Source organism: Ornithodoros turicata, chromosome 1 (genome assembly GCF_037126465.1).
Source record: "Ornithodoros turicata isolate Travis chromosome 1, ASM3712646v1, whole genome shotgun sequence".
Taxonomy (NCBI): Eukaryota; Metazoa; Arthropoda; class Arachnida; order Ixodida; family Argasidae; genus Ornithodoros; species Ornithodoros turicata.
Genome location: NC_088201.1, coordinates 122,461,205 through 122,479,822, shown reverse-complemented (window position 1 = coordinate 122,479,822; position 18,618 = coordinate 122,461,205). Strand labels below are relative to the sequence as shown.

At 46.8% G+C, this 18,618-nt stretch overlaps 1 long non-coding RNA gene across 1 annotated transcript; it reads left to right on the top strand.

Moving 5' to 3' along the window:
• Positions 1-17,255: 17,255 nt before the first annotated feature.
• Positions 17,256-18,318, top strand: LOC135368581 (uncharacterized). Its single transcript, XR_010414824.1, has 2 exons — positions 17,256-17,356; positions 18,177-18,318. It is a non-coding gene; the product is annotated as an uncharacterized LOC135368581 (long non-coding RNA).
• The last annotated feature ends 300 nt before the right edge of the window (positions 18,319-18,618 follow it).

The window sequence follows — 18,618 nt, the reverse complement described above, 5'->3', positions numbered from 1 at the left end:
TTCGGTGCACCAGAGGCGCCCAGAGCCACAACGAAACGCGAAAAACCGGATGCGAGAACAAACGCGTCCGACCTCAATGAACTTTGCAAGCGAAATGCAGAGCCATTTATAGGGAGAGTTTGGCCATTCTCTGATCTTTTGCCGCCTCGTGGGTGGAGCCTATTTTGACGTCAGAGTCGTCGTTGCGCCGCCCAAAAAGACTGAATCCAAGCAGAATCCGCTTATCAGTCATCTGATGCGCGCCATATTGATGCTGTCCGTCAGCTTTCTTATTGCAATGAATGCAATCTACAGGAATAACCGGCTTATGACCCACAGCCGCCTCCGATAAGAGGGGTTTTGTTGCCAAACTAAAAGAGTTCAAGGACGAAGGGCTTTCGAAGGACAATGTACGCACGTCTCTTCCCTCCTTGCATCGTAAACAACGATCAGCATCAATATGGCGTCGGCGACCGGCTGACAACGGGACAACAATAGAGCACGGCGAGGGAGGTGGCTTAGCCGTGACGTCGCATGACGCGCTTCAAGTTAGGCTCCTCCTAATGGCCAAACTCTCCCTATAAACGGCTCCTGCGAAATGGACGCCAGAGCCCCGCCTGGTGGCGGCGGTGGAAGGGAAGGAAGATGCATGCTGATCAGGCGCTCCTCGCACTATGGCAAGAGAACGGAAAGTCGCGCGAGGACGGGACTAATACTGTCGGAAAGAGGACGCTTTCCCCGTCAAAAAGAGACCTCAATCGCCTTTCTACGCCAACAAAAACCCGATATCCAGAAAAATGCCCCCGGTCCTATGTTTAAGAGGGCCTTGCCACGGTGACCTAACTCAGGAACGGAGAGGGATAGAAAGGTGCCGCAAGTTTCCACGCGTTGCTTATGTCGAGTGCGTTTATCCATTAAAAGGAAATTCGCATCCGCCGCGGGCTTGGAACCTGAAAACGGGGACAAAGTCAGGAAATGGTGGTCGGTGTCAGGAATTTCGAGAATGACGCCTTAAGCGCTGGAAATGGACGGGTGGTTTGAATGAGAAAATTGTAGAGCAGAGAACAGAGCACATGCACACAAAATTTCGACTGAATCGGACGTCGGGTATGCGAGTTGAGACTCCGAACAGTGGGAAGCGTTTCAGAGTTGCGCTAGCCAGACTGGTCGCCTCGTCATTCTCTTAAGCCGATATCGCGAGAACGGAACGTCGCGAGTCTACGGGATCAACGCTGTTCGAAAGAGCACATCGAGACTGTCACAACGAAGGAAAACACGACCATGTCGCAGCAAGGAGAACATTTTGGGGGGAAAAAGCCGTCGGTCCCATGTACTGGGAGGCCAGTAAACGCGGAAACCTGTAACTCGAGAACCACTAAAGTTGGAAAAGTGTGGTAAATTCTACCACGTGCACCGCGTCGATAACAGTATGCTCTCCAAAGATACATCATGTCCGACGCGAGCTTATTTCCGAAAAGGGCCCCGAATTTCGAAAAAACGGAGGAGCTGGTCGTCTACTCCGATGCTCATTTGACACCTGCAGTGCCACATCTCTTGCAACACTGATGACGTCTACGCGCATGAGAGATTGACAAACGATCTGTGTTTTTATTTTCGGATCTTCAGGAGATTCTGGCTTTGTCTCGTAAACGATGTCTTTGAGGCAGTCCCACAAGTAAAAATCTATCGGTGTCAGGTCAGGTGACCGTACGGGCCATCCAAGAGGACCCCTCTCTCCCTATCCATCTCCCCGGGAAATGGCTGTTCAAAAATTGACGCGCCTTATACGGCCAGAGTAAGAAAGTACACTGTCGTGCCGAAAGTACATTGATGTCCTCACCCCAAGCGGCAAGTCTTCAATGAATGCCAGAACATTTTTCTCCAATATTCTTTCTACGTAGCGGTCGCACGTCAAGGTATCTGTGTGGAATATGGGTCGAACCCTTGATCCGTTGAAGATCCCGACTCACCCGTTGCGCGACCACGGCAGCTGGTGCATTACCGGTCGCAGACAACGTGGGTTACCGGTGCTCCCGAAATGAGCATTATTGGCATTTACTTGAGCATTTCTGATGAAATACCCCTCGTCGTACCACAGAACTGCGTCCGCGAAGTTCGGGGTGTTGGAGTCAACGACGAGAAATGTGTTGGAGAAGTACGGGCATCTCGAAAAATCCTGTACTGATAATGGTGTAGGCTGATAATGGTGTAGGCATGGTATGGACGGAGCTTGTTTTCATGCAACGATCTCCAGAAACTTGTTCCTGACGGTTGTGCTTCGAGAGTGAGGTGACAAACGCTGGCGTCCGGGCTTTTAGCGACTTTCGCTAGTGAGGTGTTGGCATTAGGTTTGGCACTTGCGCGACTTCGTTTCTTCTTGGCCGCACTGAACTGACCGGTAGATGACAAGCGATTGTACACGCGTCTTATTGTCAAAGTAGGAAGAACACGGTTGCCAGGAAACAATTCCAGGTACGATCGCCGGCGCTCCCTCAAAGTTCATAGTTAAGCGGCTCCTAATGCCAGTACCATGTTATAACGGCCCATCTCTGCGAAGACAAGAAGGAGACAGTAAAAGATAAAAAAATAATGTCGAACGTTGGGATTGGGGTTTTGTTGATGATGATGATTATTCGGGTTTTTATGGCGCACGGGCAACTAATGTCATAGTGCGCCAAATCTATGGTGAAAATATGACTAGTTAAAAGTGTGCATGGTGGGGTTTTGTGCAACGACCTGAGTGAAAGAAACACTACAAATTGGCGCAGTCGACATGTGGGTAACCTGTACTGTGAGGCCTAACGGGTCAGAAGACGTCATTGTCGCTGCATGTGAAGTGGATGAAGAACCAGAACTCGAGCTACTTCAACGCCTATCCACCCCGGAGTTGAGGAAGTTATTCTCCGGAAAGCTAAACCAACACTGCCGGAGCTGCTGGAAAAAGAAAACGTGGAGGTAAACCTCAAGCTTTCAGACTACGCGAACCTCATTACAAGCGAACTTCGAGGCAGTAGCATTGTGGCAGCGACAGAGATCAGCGCTATAATGACTCAGGTCCTCGAAATGCAGCGCACCAAGTTTCCGCGACAACAGCAACAGATGGAACAACAGCAACGAATGAAAGATGCACTCTCCACAACTCTGAGGGCTAGCCAGAAGCCCAAATTTGAGTTGGTGAAGCCGGAGCCCTTCGATGGACAGTTCGACAGCCCAGCATCCTGGTTTAGTTCCTATGAATATGCGTGCGACAAGAACTACCGCCATGTTGACGAGGATCGCGTGAAGAATCTTCGAATGTTTCTCACCGGAATGGCAATGAAGTGGTATGAACCCCGTATTCCAGGCCATTGAGACCAACTCTGGAAAGAATGGAGAGAAAGCTTCATTTCATTTCAAGAAAATTGCTAGATAGGTAGGACAAAGCCTTCCGCTTCCGGTATAGGCCGTCTGAGACGCCTTTACAATACTACTTTGAGAAACGACGCCTACTGCAAATAGCGGACACCAACCTGCCTCAAACATGGGTCGCCCCTCTCATAATACATGGACTCACAAGAGATATGCAGAAGCAGGTTCAAGTAAAAGCTCTTAAGTCAGTCGAGGAGCCTCTCAGCTGCATGAAAGAGTTGTGCGTAGATACTCCACCACGCCATCATACAGACGACCAAGGTCGTGCAAGCACACAGCCCTTCCGTGATCGACGACGGACAGGGCCACAGAACTCCGGAAATCGAGGTTGGCAAACTGGAGAAGCTGTGGGAGTGAGAACACCATACTGTCGAGAGACTGGAGACGACGATGCACTCGATGTACAAGAAAGAAAAAAGTAAAAGAGGGTGAACAGTCCCACCCGTTCGTTGTGTATGTGCATAGCCACACGGAAACTTGGAACATCCAACAAGAGGTTCTTTAATTTCGGCACATCGTGGCCCGACAGCCCGGAGCCACGTAGCAAGTACAGAAGAGAGTCAGAACCACCTACAGCGCGATCTTATACACAGTTAGACGGCGCTCTTATCAAGGTGAAACACGTAGGCACGTGGAACACAATCACAAGAAGCGCGATAAGATTAACCGCGTATACACATCACCGTTGAAAAAAAAGCGAGACTATTTCCCTTTGTAACCCGGCTCTTCTCTGCATCGACCTTACAGTGAACGGAAAAGTTGCAAAGACATTGCTTGACAGTAGAGCCTCAGTTAGTGTGGTAAATAAGAAAATACCAGACGAGACCCGTATCACTCCTGGAAGAATAGTAGACGTCGTCAGTTCAGGAACACCCTTCGTCATCGGGCCGACATCACACTGACTTTTCAAGGAAACACCAAACAGACAAAAGCCTTAGTAATTGAGGACGCTGACTACGACCTCCTCTTGTCCCGTCCAGATAAACATGTACTGGAATGACAAAGTAGCCATGGAACGAGTTAACTCTGAAACATCCACACCTCGCCGCAGGAAGGTAGACAAATCAGGGGACGTCTTCAAGAAGTTTACAGAGCTCCTCTGCATTAGCAAATACCACACTGCAACAACGTATCTAGAAGTGTCATTTGAGTTATGATCTACAAACGTGATTCGCGAGAAGCCCTAGAACATGTCAAGGGATAAGAGAAAGTGGCTACAGCAAGAGCTACAAGACATGCTAGAGGGACAAATAATCCTCCCGTCGGTATCAACGTTTGCCGCTCCTGTAACAATAGTGCCCAAAAGAAGACGGCAGATCTCGGCTGTGCACAGATTACCGGTGCATTAATAGCCAAAACTGACTTGTTACCTTCCCCTATGCCGCGGGTTGACAACATCATTTACCACACTGGAGATATACAGTTTTCTCCAGGTTCGACCTAAACAAAGGCTTCTCGCAAGTTTTTAAAGAGGAGTGCAAGAAAAATGCCGCCTTTACTACTCCATTCGGCGTATGTGAGTACAACAGACCCCCGTTTCGGTGGAAGAATTTCCCGGCGTGGTTTCAGAAAATGATGAACGAAGTCCTGAGCCAATTCCTGGGTCAGCTCTGCAACTTCTATGTAGGTGTCGTCATTGCTTATTCCCGGACAAAGGAGGAAGCATGTGGGCTTGGTGCTCGATGCATTGTCCAAGGCTCACCTCAAGATTCATCACAAAAAAGAGTGAGATATTCAAGGGCCAGGTACAACTCCTCGGTCGTGTGTTCGACGGAAACACCAAAAGCACAAGATTCGAGTCCGTGGTGCGTATCCAGGAGGTAACGAAACCGAACGGCGTCCGTTCTCTGAGAGCGTTTCTTGCACTTTCTGGGCACCTCCGAGCCGTCATACAGGATTATGCCAGGAAAACGAGGTGCCTCACGAAACTTCTACAGCAGAGCGTATACGTCAAGTGGACACCTGAGTGCGAAGATGCCTACAAACTCCTGGTGAAGACTATTTCGTCACATCTAGTATTTACGTTGCCGAATTTTAGTCTGCCATTTGAGCTTACCACAGATGCTTCTCACTATCACTTCTCAAGGCTTTTACAGAACCGGAAGTGAACTACACCACAACAGAAAAGGAAGCCCTAGTTGCTCTCAAAGCGATACGGTACTTCCGACCTTATCTGGAAGGATCACATTCCAAGGCATTCACTGATCAGCAAGCTCTTACATACACCTTCGAAATGACAGCCAAAGGGAAGGTGCTCGGTGGATTAACGAACTGCAGCAGTTCGACTTCGAAGTATCCCACCGACCAGGGGTGTGTCTTGCCGATGCTGTTTCGAGACTTTTTTTGGCAACAGATACCTTCGATCCTGTCACTATTAATGCGCTCAAGCTTTGGGAAGGTTCAGAGCCGCTAAAGCTCAAACGGGGCAGGTACACGGTGTCGTCTACAATGGTACATACGATTCTCGAGCCTTATCGCGAGAGCCCTGAGTCTGGTGGACATGACGGTTTTAGTCGGACGTACGACAAGATTAGAAAGCGCCTTTGCTGGCCTAAAATGAAGAACGACATCCGATAATACATCCGCTCATGTCATGTGTGTCAAAGGTAAAAAATAAAGTACCGACGAACAATTGATGAAACGGCTCTCGGAGAACATTCGAAGACACCTTTTTAGGTCGTGCATGTCGATTTTGCAGAACTAAAGAAAAAGGGGAAGGTGTCCAAAGAACGCAGACGTTTTTGATCGCTATCGACGAATGTACCCGCGTGGCAGCTGCAGGACCGAGAAAAGACGTCAATAGCGTGATTGCACTATTAGGACGCGCTATGTTTCAAGATCTCAAGGTCGTGGTTCCAGAGAACTGCCCAGCATTTCGGAGTAAGAAGTTTCAGACATGGGCTCAAAGTAAAGGTATTGCACTAAAGTATACCGCTCCCTACCACCCAGCAGCGAATGGCCTTGCCGAACGTGTGATATGAGGCTTAAAACAGTTCGTCAACGTCTACCCTGACTTTAGAGGAGTATGGAGGTTCTGCCTACATGCTGCTGTTGCTCATCATAACCAATCCCACACAGCAGGATTGGGATGCAGTCCACACTTCGCTGCATACGGCGAACTCCCTGTGCTGCCGGCTGACAGAGTTCTGGGGATTGACCAAGCTATTGCACTTAAAGAAAAGCGGACACCGGAGGAAGAAAAGCGCTACCGCAGGAGGATGACGAGCAACTTCGATAGGCGCCATAACACTGGCATTGCGAATTTTGAAGCGGGCGACCAAGAACTAGTAAGAAAAGGACTTCCGGCATCCTCCACGAAATATAAAGGACCGTATAACGTTGTGAAGGTGACCAGAGTGAAGGGCGTGTTAAAAACCATTTGGTACCTTGGAGACACCGTCAAGGTGGAACTTGCCTCGGTAGGACACGTTTTTCCATATTATTCCAGGAGGAATGGTATTTCAAGAGAAGCGAGAGTGCAACGGCCCATCTCGACGCAGACGAGGAGACAGTAAACGATGAAAAAGAAGGTCGAACGTTGGGATTGGGGTTTTGTGCAACGACCTGAGTAAAAGGAACACTACACATGTTAGTCTTCTCTCGGTTTATGTAGCGAATGCTTGCCATAATGTGACCTGCTGCAACCAGATATCATGGAAGACTAGGGTGCCAAACACAGGCTGTGACAAAAAACAAAAGGTGGGATACATTGTCTGTCGATAGTGGAATCACAGATGTGACTGGCAAATGTGAACGAAACAGGGACATATTTCGTGGGTTCTTTGTGATAAGACGGTCATCACCAGCATCAAGTTCAAGCCGGGAGAAAGAAAGTTAAAACAAGAGGCAGGGACACTTCCTTCTCTGCCGCTCGTTTTTCACTCGCTTCTTTGCAACAATTAAGCAGTCGGGGATAAAACGGGGTTTTTATATTTTTTGTTGCTATTTCTGTTGCAATACTGTGCACAGTTTTTGTTGCGGTTATCTGTGGAGGCCTTCGTATTCCTGTAAAAAAAGTGAGGTTCGTTTGGCAATTTTCAAATTTATTGAAAAAATATATTTCGCGCAATTAAAAATTGCCCAAGGCCTTCCTCAATGGTGGCAAAAGTTTCCAGAAGGTAATTGCCGAAAGTCCCACAGTCATCCGGCGAGTACGTCGCCAGTTAGATTTTTTATCGCGTTAGGTGAAACACCCTGTATATAGCAATGAAACTATTCTTCAGTTCACATCATTGAGTACAAGTCCGTACTGAAGGCGAAGGTTTTCGAAAGCGGCCTTAGCCTTCTCTGAGATACGCTTGAGCATTCCGAAGTCGGTTTTCCTTGAGCGCTCCTCGATTTCCACAACATGATTGTCACAGCTCGGTAGAATTTGGCGTGACGGCGGAGATCAAACGGAAAGACTCTACAAGGAGCGCTTCTTGTAGCGGCCGTACTTGAGGTGCTGAGTTTCGCAATCGCTGTTCACTTAACTGATGGACAACTTCGTCGGAGGCAGGGCCTTCACCTGACTGTTGTTATTATTTATCTCCCGCTATGAGTGGTTAATTAGGGGAGTATAGTATGTGGAAGACATGCTTCGTCCGAATCACCCCAGCCAACCAGGCATGCTTTCTAGGAAATTTTGAACTGAGTTGTTTTGAACTGGGACTGCTCTCGTCCAGTTAGTGTTCTCTCGTTTCTTGTGTTCTCAGGTTCTACTAGATGCTTGTCGCTCTGCACCAAGTTTCTTATTAGGTCTGCCATAGCAGCAGCGTTTATCTTCCTTCACTTTTTCCAGGTTTTGGGCATAGTTTACAGGGAGGGATATTGATGCTCCGTCCTCCGCTGCACCCACATGTTTGGAGCACCAAGGCGTTGTCTACTCCGATGGTTTATTCTGCAGAGACATTGGCGACAGTTGCAAAGAAAACCCTCATGAACTCAACGGGGATCTCAATCGGGGTGATATGAGACGCCTGCCGAGCCCACAACGGAGCCTTAACGCGAACGGGAAATACTATTTTTATACATTTGCCACTTTTTCTTCTGTTGGTGTACCAGCTGAAAGTAGAGTGAAGTCTTTCTAAGTCAGCTTCTTCGCAAAGCAGCAATCCTTTTTCTCAAGCTGTTCCTTTGCCGTCGAAAACCCAACAAAATATGCCCTGATCAAATAAGGTCATTGCGGGTTTGTTCATGGACCTTAGTCCATGAACAAACCCGCAATGACCTTAGCAGCATTTAATTGCTCCCGAGGCTGAAACACACAACGCCACCTTGGATAGCCACGGCGATAAGAACCGTTCGTTACTGTTAAAAAACGAAAAAGAAACCAGAAGTTCGAATGAAGAACGTAATTTGGAGTTTCTACACAGCGTTTTTATAATACATGGGAACTTTGCAAGCTACATGTTTGAAAACCTAAAAAAAAGCTCGTTGGAGGTCCCAATACTATGCTAGTCTGCCCAATTATCTACTGGCATCCGTCCTTCTTCGACAGGGCCTCTCGCGGTTTGTTTCCATTTTTGTCGAGGGGGCATCTACACACCGCCGTTCGGGCAGTGCAGATGAATAATTCCGGCAGAGACAGTCACTGGCATAATTTCTTGCTCATTTCCGAAAGCGTATTTCACACATTGACGTTCCTTCGCTTTTGGAGGAATATGTTTTCTACTGTGTACGGTTGGGGTATGCTGGAAGTACGTACGATCTTCAAAATTTCTAGATACTTCCGTCGCTTGGCAAACAGACCGTCTTCTCCAGTTACTTGAAAAAAAAAAAAAAGAAAGCGTCCTTGAGATTTGAACTGTTGTGCACGGTGAGACAGTTGTCAAGCAATGGTACATTGCTGTGTTCCCGGGGAAATATTATCTGCTCATTTTTTGCACCCGTTCGCTCAATTCCGCCCCTCTTTTCAGTGACTCTTTTGATTAGTTGTTCCAACTCCCTCTCACGTTTAGCTTCTATATTTATCAAGTTCAGCCTGAAGCTTTTTACAGTAAATGCTGACTAGCTGTCAAAAGGTCGTGGGAACGTTATTCCCACCCTCAGGGCAAAACCTGTCCGTTCCATCCACGGAAAAGGCATAACACTAGGACACACTCAAGATAAACAGAGAAATGGACCCTTGAATCACTTACATGTTTTCAAAATGTCAACACGTCTCCTCGGAGTTCATACCCGGAGTGACAAACCGAACGAAAAACCCAGCTTTCGCCACTGAGCCTGAGCGAGCGCCCTGCGAGCATAGAGTTAATATAGGAAGACTCTAGAGAACGTACTTGACGCGCCGTCAATGGGATTCTCCTATCCCCGACCGTGACCGCCCGGGCGCAGCCATCCGTTCGTCATGGACAGTGTTGGCGGACGAATTTCTGCGCCCTAACTGCAGCGGAGCGGCTCCGTTTGTTACCGACCCTGTGCGGTAACGTGGGATAACAGAGCGGCGGACGTGGGAGGATGGAACTGTTGCGAATTCCTGTCCATGGCGTATGCGACTACGGTTCACGTGGTTTTTGCAGAATTAATTTTTGGAGTATCATGGATCGACGGACTGAAACGTTGCGGAGAACAAGTTCATGTACTGAAGCGTTTGCATAGCATGCTATGCTTAGAACGGGCAGACGATCGGAAAGCAATGCGAAGACGACAACGACGACCGCAGGCATATATCACCCCGCAGGGGGCACCGGCTTCGGCTGGTGTTTGGTGAGTGGCGCCACCACGGACCCCAGCCCCCAGTCCCAAGGTGTTACCTACCGTGCCGAGGGGATGAAAGGTGAAGGGAGAGAAACCATGAACGGAGGCGGTCGAGGTTTTGGTCAAACCCCGGCCAATGGGTTTTCAGTAACTCCGGGACCTTTCCACATGTATGGACGTGAAGTGTGGGAGACAGTTTTGGATCGTCCAGCTCTAAATACCGCATGGGTAAAAAATATTCTTCTAAATCTTTGATCGGGGGCGGTAAGCGCCCTCGCACCGATGGCTTACAAACTGTGCTATTGAACACGCCAAACAACACACCAAAGTTCATCGTCCTGACTAGTGCTGGCCCTGAGCCCACTCCTTTAGGTAAAATGTCGCCCTTTTTCATCGAAAAAGCGGTTGCATCACTTTCAAAAAATGTGACAGAGATCAAACGCATGAGGTCTGGCGACTTACTGCTCAAATGTGTATCCGAAAGGGATAGCAAAACAATTCTGAACGCGACAGAGATGATGGGGCACAAGATCTCAGCTTCTTTACATAAGACCCTGAATACATATCGAGGCGTCATTTCCCTGTCTGAACTGATCGATGTGCCAGCTGAAGATATTCTGGTGAACTTGAAAGACCAACAAGTTATAGACGTCCGCAAGATAAAAATCAGACGAAACAACGAATATATTACCACTAGGAACGTTATACTTACGTTTGACACACCGGTGCTACCTGAGAAGCTTAAGGTGGGGTACCTAACAACCGACGTTAGGCCTTACATACCCAACCCTCTTCGTTGCTTTAAGTGCAACCGCTTTGGACACGCTGCAGGTGCATGTACAGGTCGCCCCTGTTGCGCACGTTGTGGGCAGGAGGGACACGAAACCAAGGAATGTGATCGTGCTGAACATTGTGTCAATTGTTCTGAAAACCACCCCTCTTATTCTCGGTCTTGTCCAAAATGGAAAGCCGAAAAAGAGGTTCTACATCTTAAAGTGACACTTAATATAAGTTACATTGAGGCAAGAAAAAGGGTGTCACCATTTTTGTTCGGAAACAAATCTTATGCAGACAAGGCTAAGGAGAAACCAAGAATGATAACACGCGCAACACAAACACAGGTACAATCCACCAAAACGCAAACTGACATCACACCCACTGTCTTACCAACTACATCCATGACGCCACCTGAAGCTGTGGTGTCACAACTGTCATCGTCCTCCGTGGAGAAAATCTCTATGGATTGTGACGATGACTCGAGCTCGGAACGCTCATTCGTGAGCACGAGCTCACAATCACAGAAAAAGACTGTCAAGGGTTTGTCTGTGAGTGGTTCGCTCCCAGACATCTCTGACAAGGAACTGGCAGAGGCCAGGAAGAAAACCCCTCGACAGAAAATAACTGCGCCAAAAAAGTAGGAAATGAAAGTACAGTCCTCTGATTCGAGGTACTTAGATTTAATCTTTTTTCTCTTTCTTTCGTACATTATGGGCCAAACAATCCTCCATTGGAACTGTCGGGGTCTTATTGCAAATGTCGATGACATAAAAGACCTCTTCGAGGAACATAGGGCGGTTTGTTTTTGCTTACAGGAGACAAATTTACACCCACAAAGCATAAACCCCTTTCGGAGATACACCGTGTTCAGAAAGGATCGTTTAGGGTGCGCGCGCGCATCGGGAGGTGTGGCTGTCGTTGTCCCGCAGTCTGTACCTGCAAGGGCCGTACCCCTCGTGACGAGCCTAGAGGCTGTTGCCGCTCAAGTATGTCTCGAACGGGTAATTACTGTGTGCTCTCTGTACTTACCGCCAGCAGAAAACATAGACCAAGCAGAGTTTGAACAGTTATGTGATCAGCTTCCTCAGCCCTTCATGATTCTCGGGGACCTTAACGCCCATAATCCGCTGTGGGGCAGCTCAAGGCTCGACAGTCGTGGCAAGCTAATTGAAAGGGTTTTACTTTCAAAGCAGCTCTGCCTTTTGAACACTGGTCTCCCAACGTACATAAATTCTGCCACTCAGACATTTTCACCCCTAGATATTTCTTTGTGCAGCCCCTCTCTGTATTATAATGTCAATTGGGATGTGCAAGCAAACCCTCGCGGTAGCGACCATTTTCCAGTTGTACTTAGATTTCCTGGTCCAACAAGTAGCTTAAGAACACGACCGCCTCGATGGAACCTTTCCCGCGCGGATTGGAGTAATTTTAAGAAAACAGTTGATTTGTCATCTCTGTCTCTTGAGAGAGGAGATATTGAAGAAACAAACAGAGTGGTGACTGATGCGATCATAAATGCAGCTGTTCTATCCATTCCACAAACGTCTGGGAACCTGCCAAAGCGCTCCAAGCCTTGGTGGAACACCGACTGCAAGGATACACGGAAGGAGCAAAATCGGGCATGGAGCATCTTTCGCAAATATCCAACCACAACAAACCTAATCCTGTTTAAAAAGGCTAGGGCTAAAGCCCGTTGGACACGGCGCCAAGCCAAAAAAGCGTCGTGGAAGGATTTTGTCTCAAGTCTGAATAACAACACACCTTCAAAGGTAATTTGGGACAGGCTCCGAAACGTAAAGGGAGATTATGCTAGTTTTTCTGTTCCTCTATTACAAGTAAATGGCGTGGTGTGCCAAAACGTGCAAGAACAGGCAGACGCCCTTGGAGAACACTTTCAGAGCATATCGAGCTCTTCACATTATAGCGCTGACTTCCTTAAAATCAAGGAACAGTCAGAGAAGCAGACCATCCCCCCTGGATCTGGCAATGGGTACACTTATAACTCCTTATTTACAATGACAGAACTGCTGAGGGCCCTATCACGCAGAAAGGTTACTGCACCAGGTCCAGATCGTGTGACATACAGCATGCTAGAAAACCTATCCAATTCCTCGTTAGAATGTGTTTTAGATTTCTTCAACACCGTATGGCGAGAAGGATCACTTCCTTCTGGTTGGAAAGTAGCGACCATAATCCCGCTGTTGAAGCCAGGAAAGGATTCATCAGATCCATCTAGCTATAGGCCCATAGCGCTCACAAGTTGTTTGGGAAAGACTTTTGAACGCATGGTGAACAACCGGCTCATATATTTTTTAGAGGAAAATAACTGCTTGGATCGATACCAATGTGGCTTTAGGGCTGCACGGTCGACAACGGACCAGCTTTTGCGCCTTGAAACAACAATTAGGGAGGCTTTTGTAAGAAGTAGGCATTGTGTCAGTGTATTTTTTGACCTGCACAAGGCCTATGACACCACATGGCGGTACGGTATTGTTCGAGACTTGTATGCAATGGGACTTCGCGGTCGCATGCTGCGCTGTATTTTGAACTTCCTCGAAGGGATAACCTTCAGAGTCCAGGTGGGAACAACACTGTCCCGACCATTTGTGCAGGAGAATGGTGTCCCACAGGGGTCAGTTCTAAGTGTCACTCTCTTTATCGTGAAAATGAACTCAATAGCAAAAGTAATTCCTCCTTCTATTAAGTACTCGTTGTACGTTGATGACGTGCAGATTTCCTATTGCTCTTCAAATGTGTCTGCATGTGAGCGCCAGCTCCAGCTGGCAATCAACAGGTTAGTGAAGTGGTCAAATGAAAATGGCTTTCAGTTCTCTCCTGAAAAAACTGTTTGTGTCCACTTTTCGAGGCTTCGGGGAGTTTTCCCTGAGCCAGTTTTGAAGTTGCGCAGTCACCCAATTAATGTACAGCCTGAGCACAAATTTCTCGGGCTTATCTTTGACAAAAAACTGACATTTCTGCCACACATGAAACAACTCAAGAATAAGTGCATTAAATCCCTTAGCATTCTAAAGGTACTTTCACACCGGTCCTGGGGAGCAGATCGCGAAGTACTGAATCGCATCTACATCTCCACTGTCCTTTCTAGATTGGACTATGGATGCGCTGTTTATGGGTCGGCTCGACCAACTGCTTTGAAGATACTCGATCCGATACATCACCAGGGACTACGCTTAGTCCTTGGCGCATTCAGAACATCGCCAGTGGAGAGTTTGTATGTCGAGTCGAACCACTGGTCACTCGCAAGACGGAGGTTTTTTCTTAGCGCCACATATGCACTTAGGGTTCGGTGTTACCCCCAACATCCAGCGCTCGAATGTGTGCAGGACACTCAATACAAGCAACAATTTTTGAATAGACCGTCACAATCACTTCCTTTTTGTATGCGCATCTCTCAGGAAGTTAAACGATGCAACTTTGCTGAATACGATTACAAGGTAATGGAATTTAAGCAAAGGCTGCCTCCATGGCATCCACCTCCAAGTTTCAACAAGTCACTAACAAAATTCAAGAAATCTGACACCTCACAGGCTGTTTTGTTACAAGAATTCCTTCATCTTCGAGAAAGCTTCAGCAAGCACACAGAGTTTTACACTGACGGTTCGAAAACCAGCTCAGGGGTTTCGTGCGCCATGGTTACGGGTTCACACACGAGCTCACACCGTCTCAGAACCAGCATGTCTATTTTTACCGCAGAACTGTATGCGATAATTTTAGCACTCAAGTACATATTGAACAATGAAATTACATCATCTGTAGTGTATACAGACTCTCTGAGCTCACTGCAAGCTATTTGCAACTTGCACCCAACTAAGGATTTGCTTGTTCACCATGCGAGGTGTTTAGCGAGTATGATCTCGGAGAGGTCTTACAACCTGATGTTCTGCTGGGTACCCAGCCATGTCGGGATACCTGGTAATGAGAAAGCGATAGTGTTGCCACAAGTGCACTAACTGAAGATATAACCCCTCTTGAGGCCCCGATGCAGGATATTAGACGGGCATTAAGAAACGTCATCAATGATCAGTGGCAGATATTTTGGGACACGCAGGATAAAAATAAGTTACATTCTGTCAAGCCTAATCTCGGGAGAAACTTATCTCCACTTCCAAACCGTCTGCATGAGGTGGTACATTGTCGGCTAAGGTTGGGTCATACATTCCTTACTCACGGGTACTTGTTGCGGCGTGAGGACGCCCCGGAGTGTGACCACTGCGGGGGGACGCTTTCTGTTATGCACATCCTCATTACATGTCCATCCTATGAAGATGTTCGTCGACGTCACTTCTATCGATTTTACAGATATTGTTTACCGTTTCACCCGGCCCTTTTGCTGGGTGATGAGGCTGAAGTACCTTTTACAGCTGTGTTTGAATATTTCAAGGACATCCAGCTAATTGGTCTCTTGTGATCTCATACTGTTATTTTAGTCATTTTATCATATGTGGTAACTGTCTCCGGTAGTTCTTAAATAATCATCTCTGATTTTACGTTTGCCATCGTACATACCATTGCTTGGCGCTCTATAGCCTTGGTAGCTTTTGCGCCAATAAACCCTAATTATCATCATCAGGCATATATCAAGGTGAGATTCGTAAATGATGAGATTCTGAAGCACTTTCATGGACGACCGCCCTATAAAAATAGGCACAGTGCTGCTTTCATTAATGCGTTGTTGAAAGCTTGTTCAACATGTCGAATGACCTGGAAAAACAAAATATTTTATACTATCAGTACAGATTTCATTAGAGAAGAAAGTAGTTTCTTACTGATCCACATCTGCGATTAACTTAGCTGTGCCTTCACATCCTTCAAAATCATTCAGTCCAAGGCACCTCGAAAATTCCAACGCCTTGTTCACCGAAGAGCTCAGGGTTTGAGCTGCGAGACGTACGTTCATTATTTGGCGGCCAAAATTAATGTGTGCCTTGGTAAGCTTGTTGGCAGCTCGTAGGCCCTCGCTCTCTTGGAGCTTCTGTAGCTCCTCTATGTACTCCCACTTGATAGTCTGTTGACATTACATAAACACCAGGTTAACAAGCATGTAGCTTGGTGTACAAGAAATGTAATATAATGCACTCGAGTGCTTTCAAGTAGTCTTAATTATGGGTGACAGGTTTTTGCGATATGCCAGTGTAGGCCCTTTATAGCATATTCGTGTATAATCTTGACAATGCTGACGGTGTGGGAAAACATTTATTTTCTCACCGCATAGTCATTACAGTGTAGGACTTTGTGGTCCCCAAAAAGGTTTCTGAGCAACTCTAGTCCATGGGCTGCATCAAAGATGAAGAGAATTTTCTTTTCACTGTTGCAGGGATGTGGGAAATACGTTAGGAAACTCTCTGTATATGTGTCATGAATGTTGTATCCCAGGAGTCGTGCCAGCATGACATTTGATGCCAGCCCGTCGCAGACAACAGCCAGAACCTCTAGGCCACAGTCGATCAGGGCTGTGACAGCTTCAGTCAGCATATTTCTCAACACCTCCCCTGACAGGCCCTGATTTAGGAAATATCCGAAAGGTATCTTCCATGGAGATGCAACTCCCACTGCCATGAACACCAGTGCATCACTTGCCAGGGGTGCATCATCCGTTTCTTCAGGGGTGTGAGATTCTCCAAAATCTACGTACCCAATGAACCGTCCAGAAGCCTAGTCCACTTCACACTTCTTTCTAATACTCATTCCGTCCAACATTACTGAGCATAATTTTCCCCTGTCTTCACTGTCTTCATGCCTATGCTTGAGGTGGTCGGGGATCTCTTGCGTGAAGCCTGGCCAGGCCCCAACGACTTTCACCACTGCCGGAGCGTGTCTACTGCAGGCATTGGGAAGAGCTTGGCGACATACTTGTACGCTCGAGGAGAGTAAGAATGCAAGGTCATTGCAGATTTTCTGGTTGGTTGGGAGTACCGACATCCTTTTGTGTGCCGCTTTACATTTTTCCTCCACTCCTTAACTATATCGTCTGGCAGTTCCCTAAATGACTCGATCCTACTTTGAGCCCCTTCTGCCAACAGATTTTTGTTCTCCAATTCATTGACAAGTTCTTGCAGATGTTTAATTTTTGCTTGTGTTCTTTACAGTGTCATCTGTAGCCTGCGACGGGCCCCAATGAGCACACGATTTCTTTGTTGCAACGCCGTATCCCCGTGCTTGGAGTAGTTTTACACTTGTCAGCATGTTCTATGTGCAAGCCTTGATCTCTTGGAATGATAGGGCTACTTTCTACCTCCACAACTTCATGAGACACCTGCTTTAAATTTGCTTTGTTACACATAACACCTCGCATTTTGGGGGTAAGATTCACCTTTTTTTTTTTTTTTTGGGGTGTGTGCTCATAGGATGCACTAGTTGATGCTTCTAAAGGGATGTTTCCCACATCAGGGGGCAGGGCATCTGAGGAAGGGCAATTTGGTGCCTCAGTCATTTGGTGCAGTGTCTGTGACGAGAATCTGTGCTCGGTCTCCTAAGAAATCAATGCATACCACAGGTATTAGTAGCTTTCATCCCATCACATACCGTAGAAGGCTGAGGGAACAAGACTGGCGCTTCAAGCAGAGCTTTGTATATATCTGTGAATTGGCATGGAGTCACATAATATTGCTCCTGGAAACCAAGTCCTAAATTGTGCCTGTTACGGGAGAAGACAAGTATAGAAAGTCGCTCATGTTTATTTTGTGTAACAAGACTTGTGTAGACTGATCTCTAAAACTGATACATGAGGGGCATTCAATAACATTAAAACTTTAAAATTTTCTACAGCACATTGATTCTTGCACATGTTCATAACTCTCAATCTAACTAAGTCCGTTAGGTTTCTGTGAATTTTTATGACGTACCTGTAGCTTAGGTACATTGTATATAACTCATCCATATATAATTACCTCTGATATTTTGAGACCCTGGAAGTACTGAATTGCAAACTGCGGAAAGTGAACGGTATACATCATGCACTCCACTTTTGATTTCAGTCTGGACACAGATGGGTGCAGTGTAACCAAAAATGTGGGGATGAAATCAGATTAGGAAAGAGCAGATATGTGAGAGGATAGGCTTCTTGCTGTTTCCTCAAGGAGGTGCCGTTTAATAAAAGGTAGTTTTTGCAACCGCAAAATACAAGTATATGGTCACCTGTTTTCGTTTATGTAAGACATCGCAGTATGAATGTTCTTCACAGAGGTGCTTCGGCATATGTACCTGCACAGTTAATGTTTACTGTTACATTATTGCTAAACACATCGCTGTAACTTCACACTGGACGTTTTCCGGAGTTCATATGCTGTGCTATTAATGTGCACTTTCTATTGCAGGGAACTTTTTAGGAGGTTTTGTCACAGTACTCACCACAGAGACAATACTGGAAGAGCTGTCTTCTACATTAACCTAGAAGACGATTAATGTATATAGAACGCTGCTACGCAATAAAAACCAATAAATAACAGTTTATTCAGACTTGCCTGAGTTTCCCTCACGTTCTTTGGGACAGCAGCCTTCTTTAGTGTTGCTGTGCGATACGCAGGGTGAAGCTCTAATCGTCAAAGTGTTTGGGGCAAAGTTTCTGGTAGCGTGTCGGAACGAAATTCTGCATTGGAAGCGCTTCCAGCCATCTGGAAAGCAGATTCAGGTTTTGGAGAGGAAAACTGTGGGGCGACAACACAGGGAACCTGTAGTAATCTGAGTACTTCAAGATTTCTTATTATCCGTATTACTTTCGTTTCTCGCATTTCTCCCTCCACCAATATTTTGTAAACG